Consider the following 13,135-nt stretch of genomic DNA (forward strand, 5'->3'; position numbering starts at 1 on the left):
CACAATGTACTCATCAAAAATCCTCCATTTCCCAACCTCTTCTGTAGCTTAGAGATGGCCATGGGACTTATGACCATGAATCTTGTAGAGTGCAAGCAAAGCAGTACTTTAAAAAAATGTATATTCTTAAACCTTTATTAAAAAAACAAAAAAAGAATAAAAATATACATGAGCAGTCAAATCAAAAATGGAAAAGCATGATTAAAGAATAAAATTTAAGATGAATAGGACAAAGAACTGTACTTCTGTTGACTTTTGCCTATGGGGTCCCAAATACACGGACTCCTCACTGCCACTAAGATTTCACATCCTACATCATCTCTCTTGCTCTAGATATGCTAACATTCTTGCTATTCCTCAAATATGTCAACCATATTCCATTCTCATGGCTTTGGCTATTCTGTTTCCTTTGCCCAAAATGCTCTTCCTACAGACATCTGCATGACTTTCTCCCTCTCTTCTGGGTGGTTTCTGCTCATTTGAGTGAACTTTTCTAACCACCTCATCTGAAACTGCAGGCCCATTCACTCTGTCCTCTTACCTTGCTTCATTTTTATTCATAGTACTTATCATTTCATTCAAGAAGTTCTCTACCAGAGTTCTCTCCTACTTTTAGGGACCAGATGATTCCCATACAAACTATTTCAGAGTAATAAAAAGCCATCCAGTTCATTTTACTCAGCAAGAATAATCAAAACTTGACCAGGGCAGTGTTCTCAAGAAAGGGAAAGGCATTCTTACAAGCCAATCTTATTTGTGAATAAATGCAAAAATCCTAAATGCTATACTTATATTTATCCCAGGTAGTGTCGACAGCATATTCTAAGATTTTAGATAGAAAAAATGGGCAAGTCATCCCAATAAATATGACCTTTCATCAAAGTTGTGTGAAAAAATTTTCCTGCTGTGATCAAAACTCGCAATAGCAAGCACTGGAAAAGATTTATAAAAAGTGCCTTCCAGACAGGTGGAGGGAAAAAGGAATTCAACTGAGGCCACTAAACACACACACACACACACACACACACCTCTTACAAATGTCAGATTCTGCTTTTCAAGTATAGGTAGCAAGACAAAGAAAATTCAGAATGTACCTACAAACACTTTGCAAAACAATTTAACTTTAGGCCTTAGAAGAAAACACTTTGCATTTCAAGTTAAATATAAAGCCTGTAACCATCAATGACTCAGAGCAGTCGAGTAGATCTGCAAATAACAGCCTTACTGTGTAGGAAAAATAATGTTTTCTCTCTGTGGGGGCAGAAAAGTCCCACACAAGATGTGTAAGGCATTATTTTATGCATGCATTAAGAATACTGATTTTATAGTACTTATAAGAAACTGAAAGAAGAGTTCATAATGTGAAGGTTTATTTCAAGTGTAGCTGAGTTCCTTCTTTATAAACAGTACTCCTAAAAGCATGCTTACCATATCATTCAAGTTTTACTATATGTCTATCTACAAACTTTCAACAGAATTGGTACATATTAAATTTCCCATTTTCAAGATGGTTTTTTTGGGGGATCCAAAAACAATTATCTTCTTTTTAACTCTGCTCAGAAAGCATTTCCTTAAATTTTCCATCAATTTCTCAAAATAAATCATATTTTCATCATATCACTGACACTGATGTAGACTTCTGAGTACTTTTTTGCTCCAGTTTCTGCTTTATCCATTACCTTAGATGTATTTAGGAGCTATACTCAGAATGCACAGAAGTTCCTATAACTCACTGAGTTTCTTTTCCACTCTCCAACCTACCAAATGCTACATCTGCCAAAGTAATGTTCTACTTTCTCACCACAGCGATTCTAAAACAATGGGTTGAATAGCTGCATGCAAAATTTCTTGACAAGAATTAGATTTCAAATTTAATTTCTTTTTGGCTGGCTGAATTCTAATCATTTTAGCTTAAAAACCAAAATAGAACAAATGTTTACTCACATTTATTTCTTTCTCATTTATGAATTGATCTGAAAGATTTGTTACAAAAATAAATCTACTATCTCACAGGCCAAATGATGTCATTCATATTTTAGAGGCATAAAATTAATCAAGCATTGCAAACCTATCTTTATGTAAACACAAAGATGAATAACTCTTTTTCTACAGAATCATGGAATTATGTTCAAACAGGACTTGAGGTATAAAGTGATGTATTAGAAAACCAAAGAAGCTTCTGCCAGTCGCCAAAGACTGGACAACACAGGCATTAGACATAACGTAAACAAATAAGTTCAAATTATGTCACTATTTAACTGAAGTATGAGCTGTCTTTTGACTAGAGGTTTTCGTTTTATTTTCAGAACTAAAACAAGTCAATGGAACAACTCTGATACAGAAAATCTCTGAGCTTTTATTTAAGCATAAAAAGGTCTCTTACATATTGGCCCTAGAAGATACACTCACGGCAATTTCCTCAAGAAAATGAACACAAGAATGGTTTTATGAGATATAACTAGCTACAATTTTCTTCCCCAAAAGCAATTTTTAGTTTTCTTTGCTAAGACTGTGTCTACAAGGAACCTAAACAGTCAGTCAATTCAGTCAAAAATGTGTTCTATTCAAGTGAAGAAAAAAAAAAACTGGATTGTCTGACATTATGCAGACCAAGCTGAATAACTGTATATTCACTTTCAACTACTTGTTTTCCCAACATGCTTACAGAGCCTAAAGAAGAGCCAAATGAGCTTCCTAGATCATAGTGTTATATTTTAAAGGAGACTAGCACTTGTTTACTATTCTAACCATTAAGGGCATGATTAGGGAAATGAGTCAATGTTGTCTTATAAGAGAATTTACAGTTGTTTAAAATTTACATCATTACAGAGATGTTTAAAAATGTTTAATAGTTGATGTGTGCTATTACATTTTTTCCTATTTTAATTTGCATAATATACCTCACTGATTGAGCCATAATCTGGAGGGACGGTCTTAAATGTGGTCTCACTGACAGTTTAAGATATGAACAGAGATTTCACTAAAAAAGTTTGGCTTAAAGAGACTGGAGAAAACCAAGAAACCTCTCCCTGATTTTTCTCCTGTTGTTATCCAGTGTCTTTTTTCCCTATACATTATAAGCAACCTCAAGTCAGGTACCTTTCTGCCAGCACGGACCCATCCTTGTACAAAATGAAAATTTCTGAGCATTCACTTTGTGGGAAAGAGCCAGAATCACAAATCACTTATGCAGAAAAATAGGCAGATGTATAGGAAGAGTCGTCAAAGTAAAGAGATGGGTCATATGAAAGAGAGATATCTCTAAAAGAAGGTGAGGGCTCTCTTCATAAATATGAAGAGGATTGACTACCCATAAGAAATAGGCTTCTGTGTGATTCAAAAAGGGAGTACACATCAATCTATTATAAAAGGGCTTCCTAACATTTAGAACTGTCAAAGATAAAAGGAAAGACTATCTCTCAGTCACTAGAAATGTCCAGGCAGAGACCAGAAGGTCAGTTGGCAGAAACCCATTTAAGGTCTTTAAGCATAGACTAGGATGCTTCAGGTTCCTTCTAGCCCTAAAACTCTACAAAGATGAATCGCTCCTAATGATCCACTGAGGTGAAGTAGACATTTAAAGGAATTGAGAGGCAGTTGACCTCACCTCCACTGTGGAGTTTCAATATTATAATGGGGATCTGGTTTTCCTACCTCACACCAGGACAAACTAGTTACAGCCTCAAAATTCACCTTAGCCAATCTGAATTTCACCTGTAACAAAGCATCATTGTTAGAATTTACCATGGGTGCAGGATGATAATGAAAAAGAAGGGTATAAGCTGGAAGGCTGGATGTGCTAAGGCGTAGTGGCTCTGGCTAAAAAAGAAAAAGCTAAATAAAGTATAGAAGAAAAGGCATTGTAAGAAAAAGGAAATAAGACTTCCTTCTCACTCAGGAAATCAGAGAATAACAGGTGAAGAGTGAGCAATTGGGCCCACATGTAGCTAAAGCAGTCAAAATATACAACACTGCCAATAGACTCCAGAAGAGAAGTAGAACCACACTGAGGATTGGGACATGAACACCCAGCTAGCTGTGCTCCATCCAGCATGCTTAAAAGAAAATAGTCTTCTGGTACTCAGGAATGTTTTCTTCCAGCTTTTCTGAGGTACAATTGACAAAACTGTAAGATATTTAAAGTGTACAATGTGATAATTTGATAGACCTATACATTATGAAAGGGTTCTCCCATCAAGTTAATTAACACATCCATCACCTCACATATTGGATACAGACTTTCACTGAGAAGATGAATAAGGTCTGAAAATCTAATGTATAACATGGTGACTAGAGTTGATAATGTTGTATTATATAATTGAAATTTCCTGAGAGTAGAGCTTTAAAAAAAAAGGTAAATATGTATTCAGCAGTCTTAATCCAATTAACAATGGAGCAATAAGATTAAGAATTTTTTAAAAGATTTTATTTATTTATTCATGAGAGACAGAGAGAGAGAGAGGCAGAGACACAGGCAGAGGGAGAAGCAGGCTCCATGCAGGGAGCCTGACGTGGGACTTGATCCCAGGTCTCCAGGACCACGCCCTGGGCTGAAGGTGGCGCTAAACCACTGAACTACCTGGGCTGCCCAAGATTAAGAGTTTGATGGTAAATGTGAAAGGTTTGCTAGCTTCATTTATCAAGCACTAATTAATAATTTTGCATTAATAGAATATATTAATATAAATAAAATTGTGTGGTTAGAGTGCCTTTCTTGTGTCAAATAGTTTCATAAGTATTAAAAAAGAGGAATTTTCCAAAGCCATCAATTTTCCATGAAACTATTCAGTTAGCTAAGAAAATGTATGATATAATGCTCCAACCCAGATGTTTCATACAATATTAGAAAAGATATTCTGACCCTCAAGATCACGTTCAAACACCGGAAGCACAATTTAGATGTATCCAGGAAATTTTCCTCCTGTGGCCAGATCTCTGCAAACTCAGCAACTCCAAACAGTCTACAACAAAACACCAACAGCAGATTCTATGATCCCTATTTTCAAGTTTCTGCAGAAATAATTTGATAACAGAAAACAACAACAAAGGCTACCTCTCTTAGGTGTGAACCCCTTCAGGGTAGGAACTACATTCTATTCACCTCATCATTTTGTGTCCGAATGAAGGTATTCATTAAAAAAGGATTATTGATTGATTTACTAATTGATGGAGACAACGTCTTAGAGCAAAGTCTTAAATGGAATATCCAATGTAGTTACCTAGTGTAAGAGAACCAGTGGCTTGTCATGTAAACAAAATTAGAAAAACTTGGTGGAAGTCTCCTGGCCAAAAAAATGCATTACAACCAAACCCTCACTCTACGTTGAAGCTCTCTTTCTGGAGAATGCCAAAACCCCCACAGCAGTCTGGACCCAATCCTCTATAAATTTCCACCTGTTTCTGAAAGGTTCCCCATCAGACAAGAAGTTATAACTGTACTCCCATATTTATGTTCTACTCAAGACTGTGGTTTTCAGGAGTCTGAAAGGATATAAGCACACAGTTTATTTGGGGGATGGACCATATTACCTAATTCAAAGGGTTTCTGGTGGCTAAGGCCAGTTCCCAACAACTATAAGCCTTGGTCATAATAAACCTTATTATTACTAAGATCCTCATATTCAACAAAAGATCATTCTATTTGGCAGATAGTATAAACAGCAATAACTGACTCATTCTTTCCTTTATATTAAAATACGTATGTCACAGTCAAACAAACAAATTATATGAAATATGTTAACCTTCTCAGGATCCCTAGCCAAATGACCTCAAGTAAGGATACTTATTTTTTGGAAGAATATCTTTTCTTCACTCCTAGTGATGAGCCACTTATCTGCAACACGCAAACCTCAGATTCATAACCAGACAAAAGCATTTAGAATATCATTATCTCAGGAATCAATGTGTCATGGCTATTAATTTCAGCAAGGTAGGAAAGGTTGGGGAAATAAGACCTAAAAGGTACTTAATTGCCAGGGTTCTGTAAGTCTGGCCAAAAGAGTGACCAGAGGTCAGTAAGCAAAGAGCACCAGAGTTCTAAGTAGGAGAACCGGCCAACTGAGAATCTAGTCATCTAATAGTCTATGTATGTATTCAGCAAACATTTTTTGAATATCTGTTACATAGTGCTGGAAATAAAGATATTATCAAGACCTAGACCTAACAATTATTATGATAAAGATAATGATAGATATGTACAAAGTACAAAAGTGATACAAAAGAGGGAATGAGGGGATCCCTGGGTGGCTCAGTGGCTTGGTGCCTGCCTTTGGCCCAGGGCACGATCCTGGAGTCCTGGGATCGAGTCCCGCCTTGGGCTCCTGGCATGGAGCCTGCTTCTCCCTCCTCCTGTGTCTCTGCCTCTCTCTCTCTCTATGTCTATCATAAATAATAAATAAATAAATAAATAAATAAATAAATAAATAAATAAATAAATATTTTTAAAAAAATTAAAAAAAAAGAGGGAGTGATCAAGGAAGTAACATGTGGGAAACAAAAAAATTTAGAACGAGAGAGACCAGAATTCAAACTCTACTTTCTACCACTTACTCCTCAGTTCTTTCACATGTAAAGTGGAAAAAATAGTGGTTAGCTATCTTAAATGACTTTTGTGAGGAATAATTAGATAACACTTATAAAATGCTTAGTACTTTGCCTAGTAAGTATATCATATCAGAAATATCAGCAGTGGAGGGGACACATATATTTTCAGTGTATGCTGAAAATATAAACTATAAAGCTCCAAAGTATAAAGAATAGACTCCAGCCAGTATAATCAATCAAAATCTACTGCCATATGAACAAATTAGAATTTAGTGACAAATTCACTAGAGTCAATGTTGCAACGTAATGGCATAGTTCTAATTAGTTCCAAAGTAACAAAAGATACCAAAGAAAGTTTCCCACTATAAATCCCACATAAAATATTATTTATTTTATACACACATAAACCCACACACCCACATACACACACCCACATACATACACACACACACATACACCTCTACTCCTATCTTAACACTATTACAAACAAAGCTGTATCAGAACAAAAAAAAAAAAAAAAAAGATAGCGGTATTCTACCATTCTACCAAATTTCTAAACAATTTATGAGCATTAAAATATCATAAGCTGGGCAGCCCCCAGTGGCTTAGCGGTTTAGCACCGCCTTTGGCCCGGGGCGTGATCCTGGAGACCCAGAATCGAGTCCCACGTCAGGCTCCCTGCATGGAGCCTGCTTCTCCCTCTGCCTGTGTCTCTGCCCCGCGCCCACATCTCTAATAAATAAATAAAATCTTTTAAAAAAATAAAAAATAAAATAAAATCTCATAAGTCTTATCAGAATGGTTCCATTTTACAGGTACAGAACAGTTCACATGAAATGTGTTTGCCCTTAGTAATGAAAAAGAACCCAAGCTTTACTGCTAGACCAATGTTCAAATTCCCCACCAGTGACTTAACCCATCTGGTCTCAGCTTCCTCTTATGCGAAGCATATACATAGATGATGTCTGTACACCCACAAGGCAGAACTGTTATAAGGATAGGATATAATGTATGTAAATACTGATACTTTGTAAGCTCTAAATAAATGGAAGTTTTTATTATTATTATGAAACTCTGTCAAAACCCAATGGATGGTAGCATCAGAAAATTATTTTATCTGTCAGTAACAATCTCTCAGTCTAATGCTCCAAATATTGTTCTACATGGGTTCCAAGATACAAACTGTCATCTAATTAGCTCATAGCTAGTTAGAATATAATTACAAGAGCTTGCTCTAGATGTGTGCAGCTGAGTTGTTGAGTGAGTGGCTTGCTGGAGTAGCCCATATGCAACTTGTTATATGTAAATTCTGAATGCTAGAGATGCTTGGGTGGCTCAGTGGTTGAGTGTCTGCCTCTGGCTCAGGGCATGATCCCAGGGCCTGGGATCGAGTCCCACATCGGGCTCCCCTCAAGGAGACTGCTTCTCCCACTGCCTATGTCTCTGCCTCTCTGTGTGTGTGTCTCTCATGGATAAATAAAATCTTTAAAAAAATTCTGAATGCTACAGGCACTCAAATATCACCTTTATAAGAATTTTATTTTTTAAATTCTAAACAATGCTGAATATCAAGAATGTTTTAGACCAGCAAAGTCCAAATACTCTCTCAAAGTATTACTAGTTTATAGATTATCTTAACAACTGATCAAAAAGGAATAATATGTAAATGGTTAGATTTTCAGAGAAAGGAGGTGTTTGTAGCCACAGATTTATTTACTTGGTGAGCTTTCAAAACCTTGCAATGGAACTGTAAAAACAATGTGATTAAAATCGATAGAGCACATCATTTGCTGATACTGTGTTGCCCAAGAAAAGGCAATAAGCCTTAGGCATGTTATTACTAGATTACACAATTTCACTGACAGGTTCAAGATTTTAAAAAGCAGCTGAGACCAGAGAGGATTTCTTTTTGGGGGAGAAGAAATTTTTCTCTTCAATAAAAAGAAATTTTTTATGATGAAGATTTAAAATGTCCTCTATAATACATATAAAAAGTAATACTAACATTAAATTTTTCTTTATTTCCTAAAATAAAGCTACTTTTTGTTTAACAATACTATATCCAACCACATATCAATTTAACAAATACTAGAAATAATTCAGGAAACAGTGATTGTAAGATTATTATTTTTGCAAAGTCCATATAAAAGAATATGAAAGCCCAAAAATATGAGCTTCCAACCTCTTCTGCAAAAATGAGCAATGATTTTCTTTTCATGTCTTAGTAAAGAAATGATAAACTTTTAAACAGATCTTCAAGTTCAAAGAATGCTGTATTTCACAGTATGCTTTTTAGTCAGATAGCAAACTTAGTCATGTAGATATAAATTCTTTTGACAAAAAGTGACCAAAATCAGCAAGTCCTTTTACCCTAGTGAGATCTTCTACTACACTACAAACAGAAAATGCAAAAGTTTTGAATTGCTTTGTAGTGCAAATTCCACAGTAGAAATATCCTTATGTAGCTAGGTAGCTAAGGAAAGCTGATAGAATCAACCATATAGCTTTATGCTTAGGATAGAAAAAAAAATGTTGACTAGAAGAAGTAAGATATTTTAATCATGAATCCCAGTAGGAAATAAGAAGTTAGGCTCATAGAAGAAATAAATGGACCCAGGCACTAGGTCTACATTTACTAGCTTTTACCAAATGAACAGTAAAGTCTGTTTAGGGGAGTTTAGATCTTTAGACCTACATCAGATGTAGGTCATTAAAAAAAACCTACAAAACACCATATACTTTCTTGTAATTAATGTACATACATACTTACATAAATACATAATAGCTTTATGTTCTAAAGGGATAACTACTGAAATAGATAATTTAATTAACTGAATAATACAAAATTTTCCCCAGTTCTTTCCTCTCCCTCCATATTCAACAATGACAAGTCCATTCTACTTCCAAAATAATTCTCAAATCCATCCAATTTTCTCCATTCCAAATGCCCACATCAATATTATCTCTTACCTGGATTAATACAAGAGCTTGCTCACTAGTCACCCTGATTCCAAGTCAGCCATCTCAACCAAAGCATTCCCCCCACTATAACCAGGGTGCTCTTTCTCATATGTAAATCTGTTCATGTTTCTTCCAACAAAAATCACTTCAGTGGTTCCCAACAGCACAGAGTCCTTAACATGACAAACAAGCCTGGGTGATGTGGCCCTGGTGTACATTTTCAGTCTTATCTTACACTACTTCCTCAACATAAAGTTTTCCAACCTACAGAATTTCTTTCATTTCCTACAATCCTATGCCTTCTTTACATCCTCCTTCATGCACTCTCAGCCAGGAACTCTCTTTCCCATTCTTCCCTTCATCATTATAATTCCTACTCTTCCTGCAGATCTCAATTCAGACATCATCTCCTCTCAAATTTTCTTGATATTTTGAGTCAAGTTCACTTGAGTGTCTGCCAATCTCCTTAGTGTACTATACTTGCTCTATCACACTCTGAATTGTACATGGTCATTTATTTATCTGTATCCCTCACTATACCCAAGTTCCCTGAATGCAGGGATGAAATCTATATTCCTAGCTATTGCTTACCTGCAAGGGAATGACAAAAGGAAATGAGCTTTTTAGAAAGCATATTCTTCCTGTAGTATAGAAAAATGTATAAAAGGCAAGACAAGACTAGAGATGGAAACACAAGAAAGTATTATAATAGTTTAGGCAAGGATATAAATGTGGGGCTTTTTTAAGATTTATTATTCATGAGAGACAGAGAAAGAAGCAGAGACATAGGCAGAGGGAGAAGCAGGCTCCTCACAGGGAGCCTGATGTGGGCCTCGATCCTGGGACCCCAGAATCACCCTGAGACGAAGGCAGACACTCGAGGCATCCCTAAGTGTGGTCTTAATTAGAAAAGCAGCATAAGGAATGGGGGAAATAGCCAGATTCTGGAGATATTTAGGAAATGGAGTGACAGAAATTGGTAAATGATTAGCTATGACCATAGTGAGAGAAAGAGAAAAGATGGGGCACCTGGGTGGCTTAGTCATTTAAGCATCCAACTCTTGATTTTGCCTCAGGTCATGATCTCAGAGTCGAGACTGAGCCCTGCATTGGCATCTGCACTCACCGGTGAGTCTGCTTGAAAATTCTCTCTTCCTCTGTCCCTTCTCCCCACTGGTGCTCTCTCTCTATCTCTCTCTGTCTCTCTGTCTCTCTCTCTTTCTCTAAAATAAATAAATCTTCAAAAGTAAAGAAAGAAGTCAAGAATACCTTGAATACTGATGTGGATGATGATCAAATTATTGAGATAGTAAAGAGAGGAAAAAGAATAGATTTGGAGTAAGATGGTAAGTTTGGTTTGGGATATGCTAAATTAGTTTTGCCTTTAGGACACTGAAAGGGAGATGCTGAGGAGGTAGTGGATATATATAAGTCCAGAAATAAAGAGAAACCTAGGTTAGAAACTTGGATTTAAGACTTACATCATAGAAGAGGAAACTGAAATCATGAAATCATGGGTGTAGGTGAGATCACCCAAGAAGGATGTGTGGAATGAAAACACAGGAGAACCAAGGACAGAAAACAGCAGGAAGAGGGGCTGGGAAGATGGTAGAGGAGGACCCTAAGCTCACCTCATACCCCACATGCAACTAGATAACACTCACAGCAGTGTAACTAACCCAGAAAATGACCCAAAGACTGGCAGAACAAACTCTTAGAGAAAAGAGGGTAGGAGACATGGGGGGAGGAGAGCTAAATAAACATAGGACTATGGCTGCTCACAGGAGGGAGGGAGCCAAGGGTGTGAAGAAGGGAAAGAAAAAGACTCTTACAACAGGGAGCTCAGACACGGAAGATGAATCCTCAAAACATTTGGCTTTGAAAGCAACAGAGGCCAAATTTCACGAGTTCTTACAAGTAGCAGGACTTAAAGCCTGGAATTTTAAAAATCGGCAAAGTTGGTTCTGGGAGAGCCAGAAGGTGACAGGTAGCTGAGTCTCCACCCTTAAAAAGACAGCATGACAAACAGCCTATGGAGATACAATATAGAAGCCGCAGTTTGAAAACTGGCTGGGGGGCAGCCTGGGTGGCTCAGCAATTTAGCGCCGCCTTCAGCCCAGGGTGTGATCCTGGAGACCCGGGATTGAGTCCCACATCAGGCTCCCTGCATGGAGCTTGCTTCTCCCTCTGCCTGTATCCCTGCCTCTCTCAATCTCTCTCTGTGTCTCTCATGAATAAATAAATAAATAAAATATTTTTTTTAAAAAAAGAAGAAAATTGGCTGGGGCATACAGGAGGGACCGTTATTTACTCAGCTTAGAGCATGCCCTGAAAGGGCAGTTTTTGCAGGGAGATCCCTCTAGGAACAAAGAGGCTGGCAGGTGTTATCTCCCTCCCCTACCCACCCCAACACAAACACACAGCCATCTACAGGAAGCAGTGGGGCATAGAACTCACGACCTAACCTGCTTACACCAAGATCTGCCTTTTCCAGTCACTTTTGCCTCAGTCCTGGTGCTGTGGGTCCCCTCCCCGAGAAGCAAAACTTGCCAATACCACATCTCCCAACCCACACACCTTAGGGGCTTCAGTCCCGGTGAGGACAGTGGCCCTGCAGAAGATGGAGGCAAATCTTGTTAAAACGGTGCATCCTACCCCAGCTGAGGACCAAAAACTGCCCAGAACAGGCAAACAGAGCCACTGCAAATGATTGGCCTAAAGGAAAGTAGCCAGTACCCAACAGCTGGGTGCACACAACACACATGGGAGACATTCCTGAAGTGCCAGGTTCTGATAAGCAAGGAACATGGAGCTGTAGGGCCCTATAAGACCTCTTCTTCATAAGGCATTATCTTCAAGAGCAGGAGAGGCAGGTGACTTTCCTAACACAGAGAAACAGACACAGAGTTAGACAAAGTGAGGAAACAGAGGGATATTTTCCAAATGAAAGAATAGGACATAACCACAGTAAAATGGATAAAGATAATATGCCTGTAGAGAATTTAAAGTAATGATCATAAAGATACTCACTGGACTTGAAAAGAGTGGAAGACATCAGTGAGACCCTTAACAAAGAGGTAAAAAAAGAACCAATCAGAAATGAAGAACACAAGAAATGAAATTTAAAACATACTAGATGGGGAAAAAATACACTAGATTGTATAAAAATCAGGCTAGAGAAAGCAGAAGAACAAAATTAGTGACCTGAAGGATACAGTAATGGAAAGTAATCAAGCTGAGCAGATGAGAAAAAAAAAATTACACAAAATGAAAAGAGACTTAGGAAACTCAGTAATTCCATCAAGGCTAATAACATTGCATTATAGGTAGCCCAGAATAAGAGAAAAAAGGGCAGAAAATTCATGTGAAGATGTAATAGCTGAAAACTTCCCTCATCAGGGGGAAGGAAACAGTTATCTAGATCCTGAGAGCACAGAGATAACCCCCCCTTTCAAATCAATCCAAGGAGGTCTACACCAAGACATATAGTAATTAAGATGCCAAAAGTAATGATAAAGAAGGAAATTTTAATGCATCAAGAAAAAAGACAGTTATATTCAGGGAACCCAATAAGGCTTCAGCAGATTTTTCAGCAGAAATGTTGCAAGCCACAAGAAAGTGGCATGATTTA

At 37.4% G+C, this 13,135-nt stretch overlaps 1 protein-coding gene across 2 annotated transcripts in view; it reads right to left on the reverse strand.

Annotated features, from left to right (window-relative positions):
• The window catches only part of STK33 (serine/threonine kinase 33), a 147,238-nt gene that overhangs the window by 69,294 nt on the left and 64,809 nt on the right, over positions 1 to 13,135 (reverse strand). The window contains exon 1 of one of the 2 annotated variants that reach the window (XM_038568977.1): positions 4,862 to 4,961. The exons of the other annotated variant lie outside the window; for it this stretch is intronic. The gene's annotated coding sequence lies outside the window, so the exon portion shown is untranslated. Of the gene's footprint in view, positions 1 to 4,861; positions 4,962 to 13,135 lie in introns of those variants that run through there. 2 annotated transcript variants of the gene reach the window in all.

The sequence above is a fragment of the Canis lupus genome, chromosome 21, assembly GCF_011100685.1.
Source record: "Canis lupus familiaris isolate Mischka breed German Shepherd chromosome 21, alternate assembly UU_Cfam_GSD_1.0, whole genome shotgun sequence".
Lineage (NCBI taxonomy): Eukaryota > Metazoa > Chordata > Mammalia > Carnivora > Canidae > Canis > Canis lupus.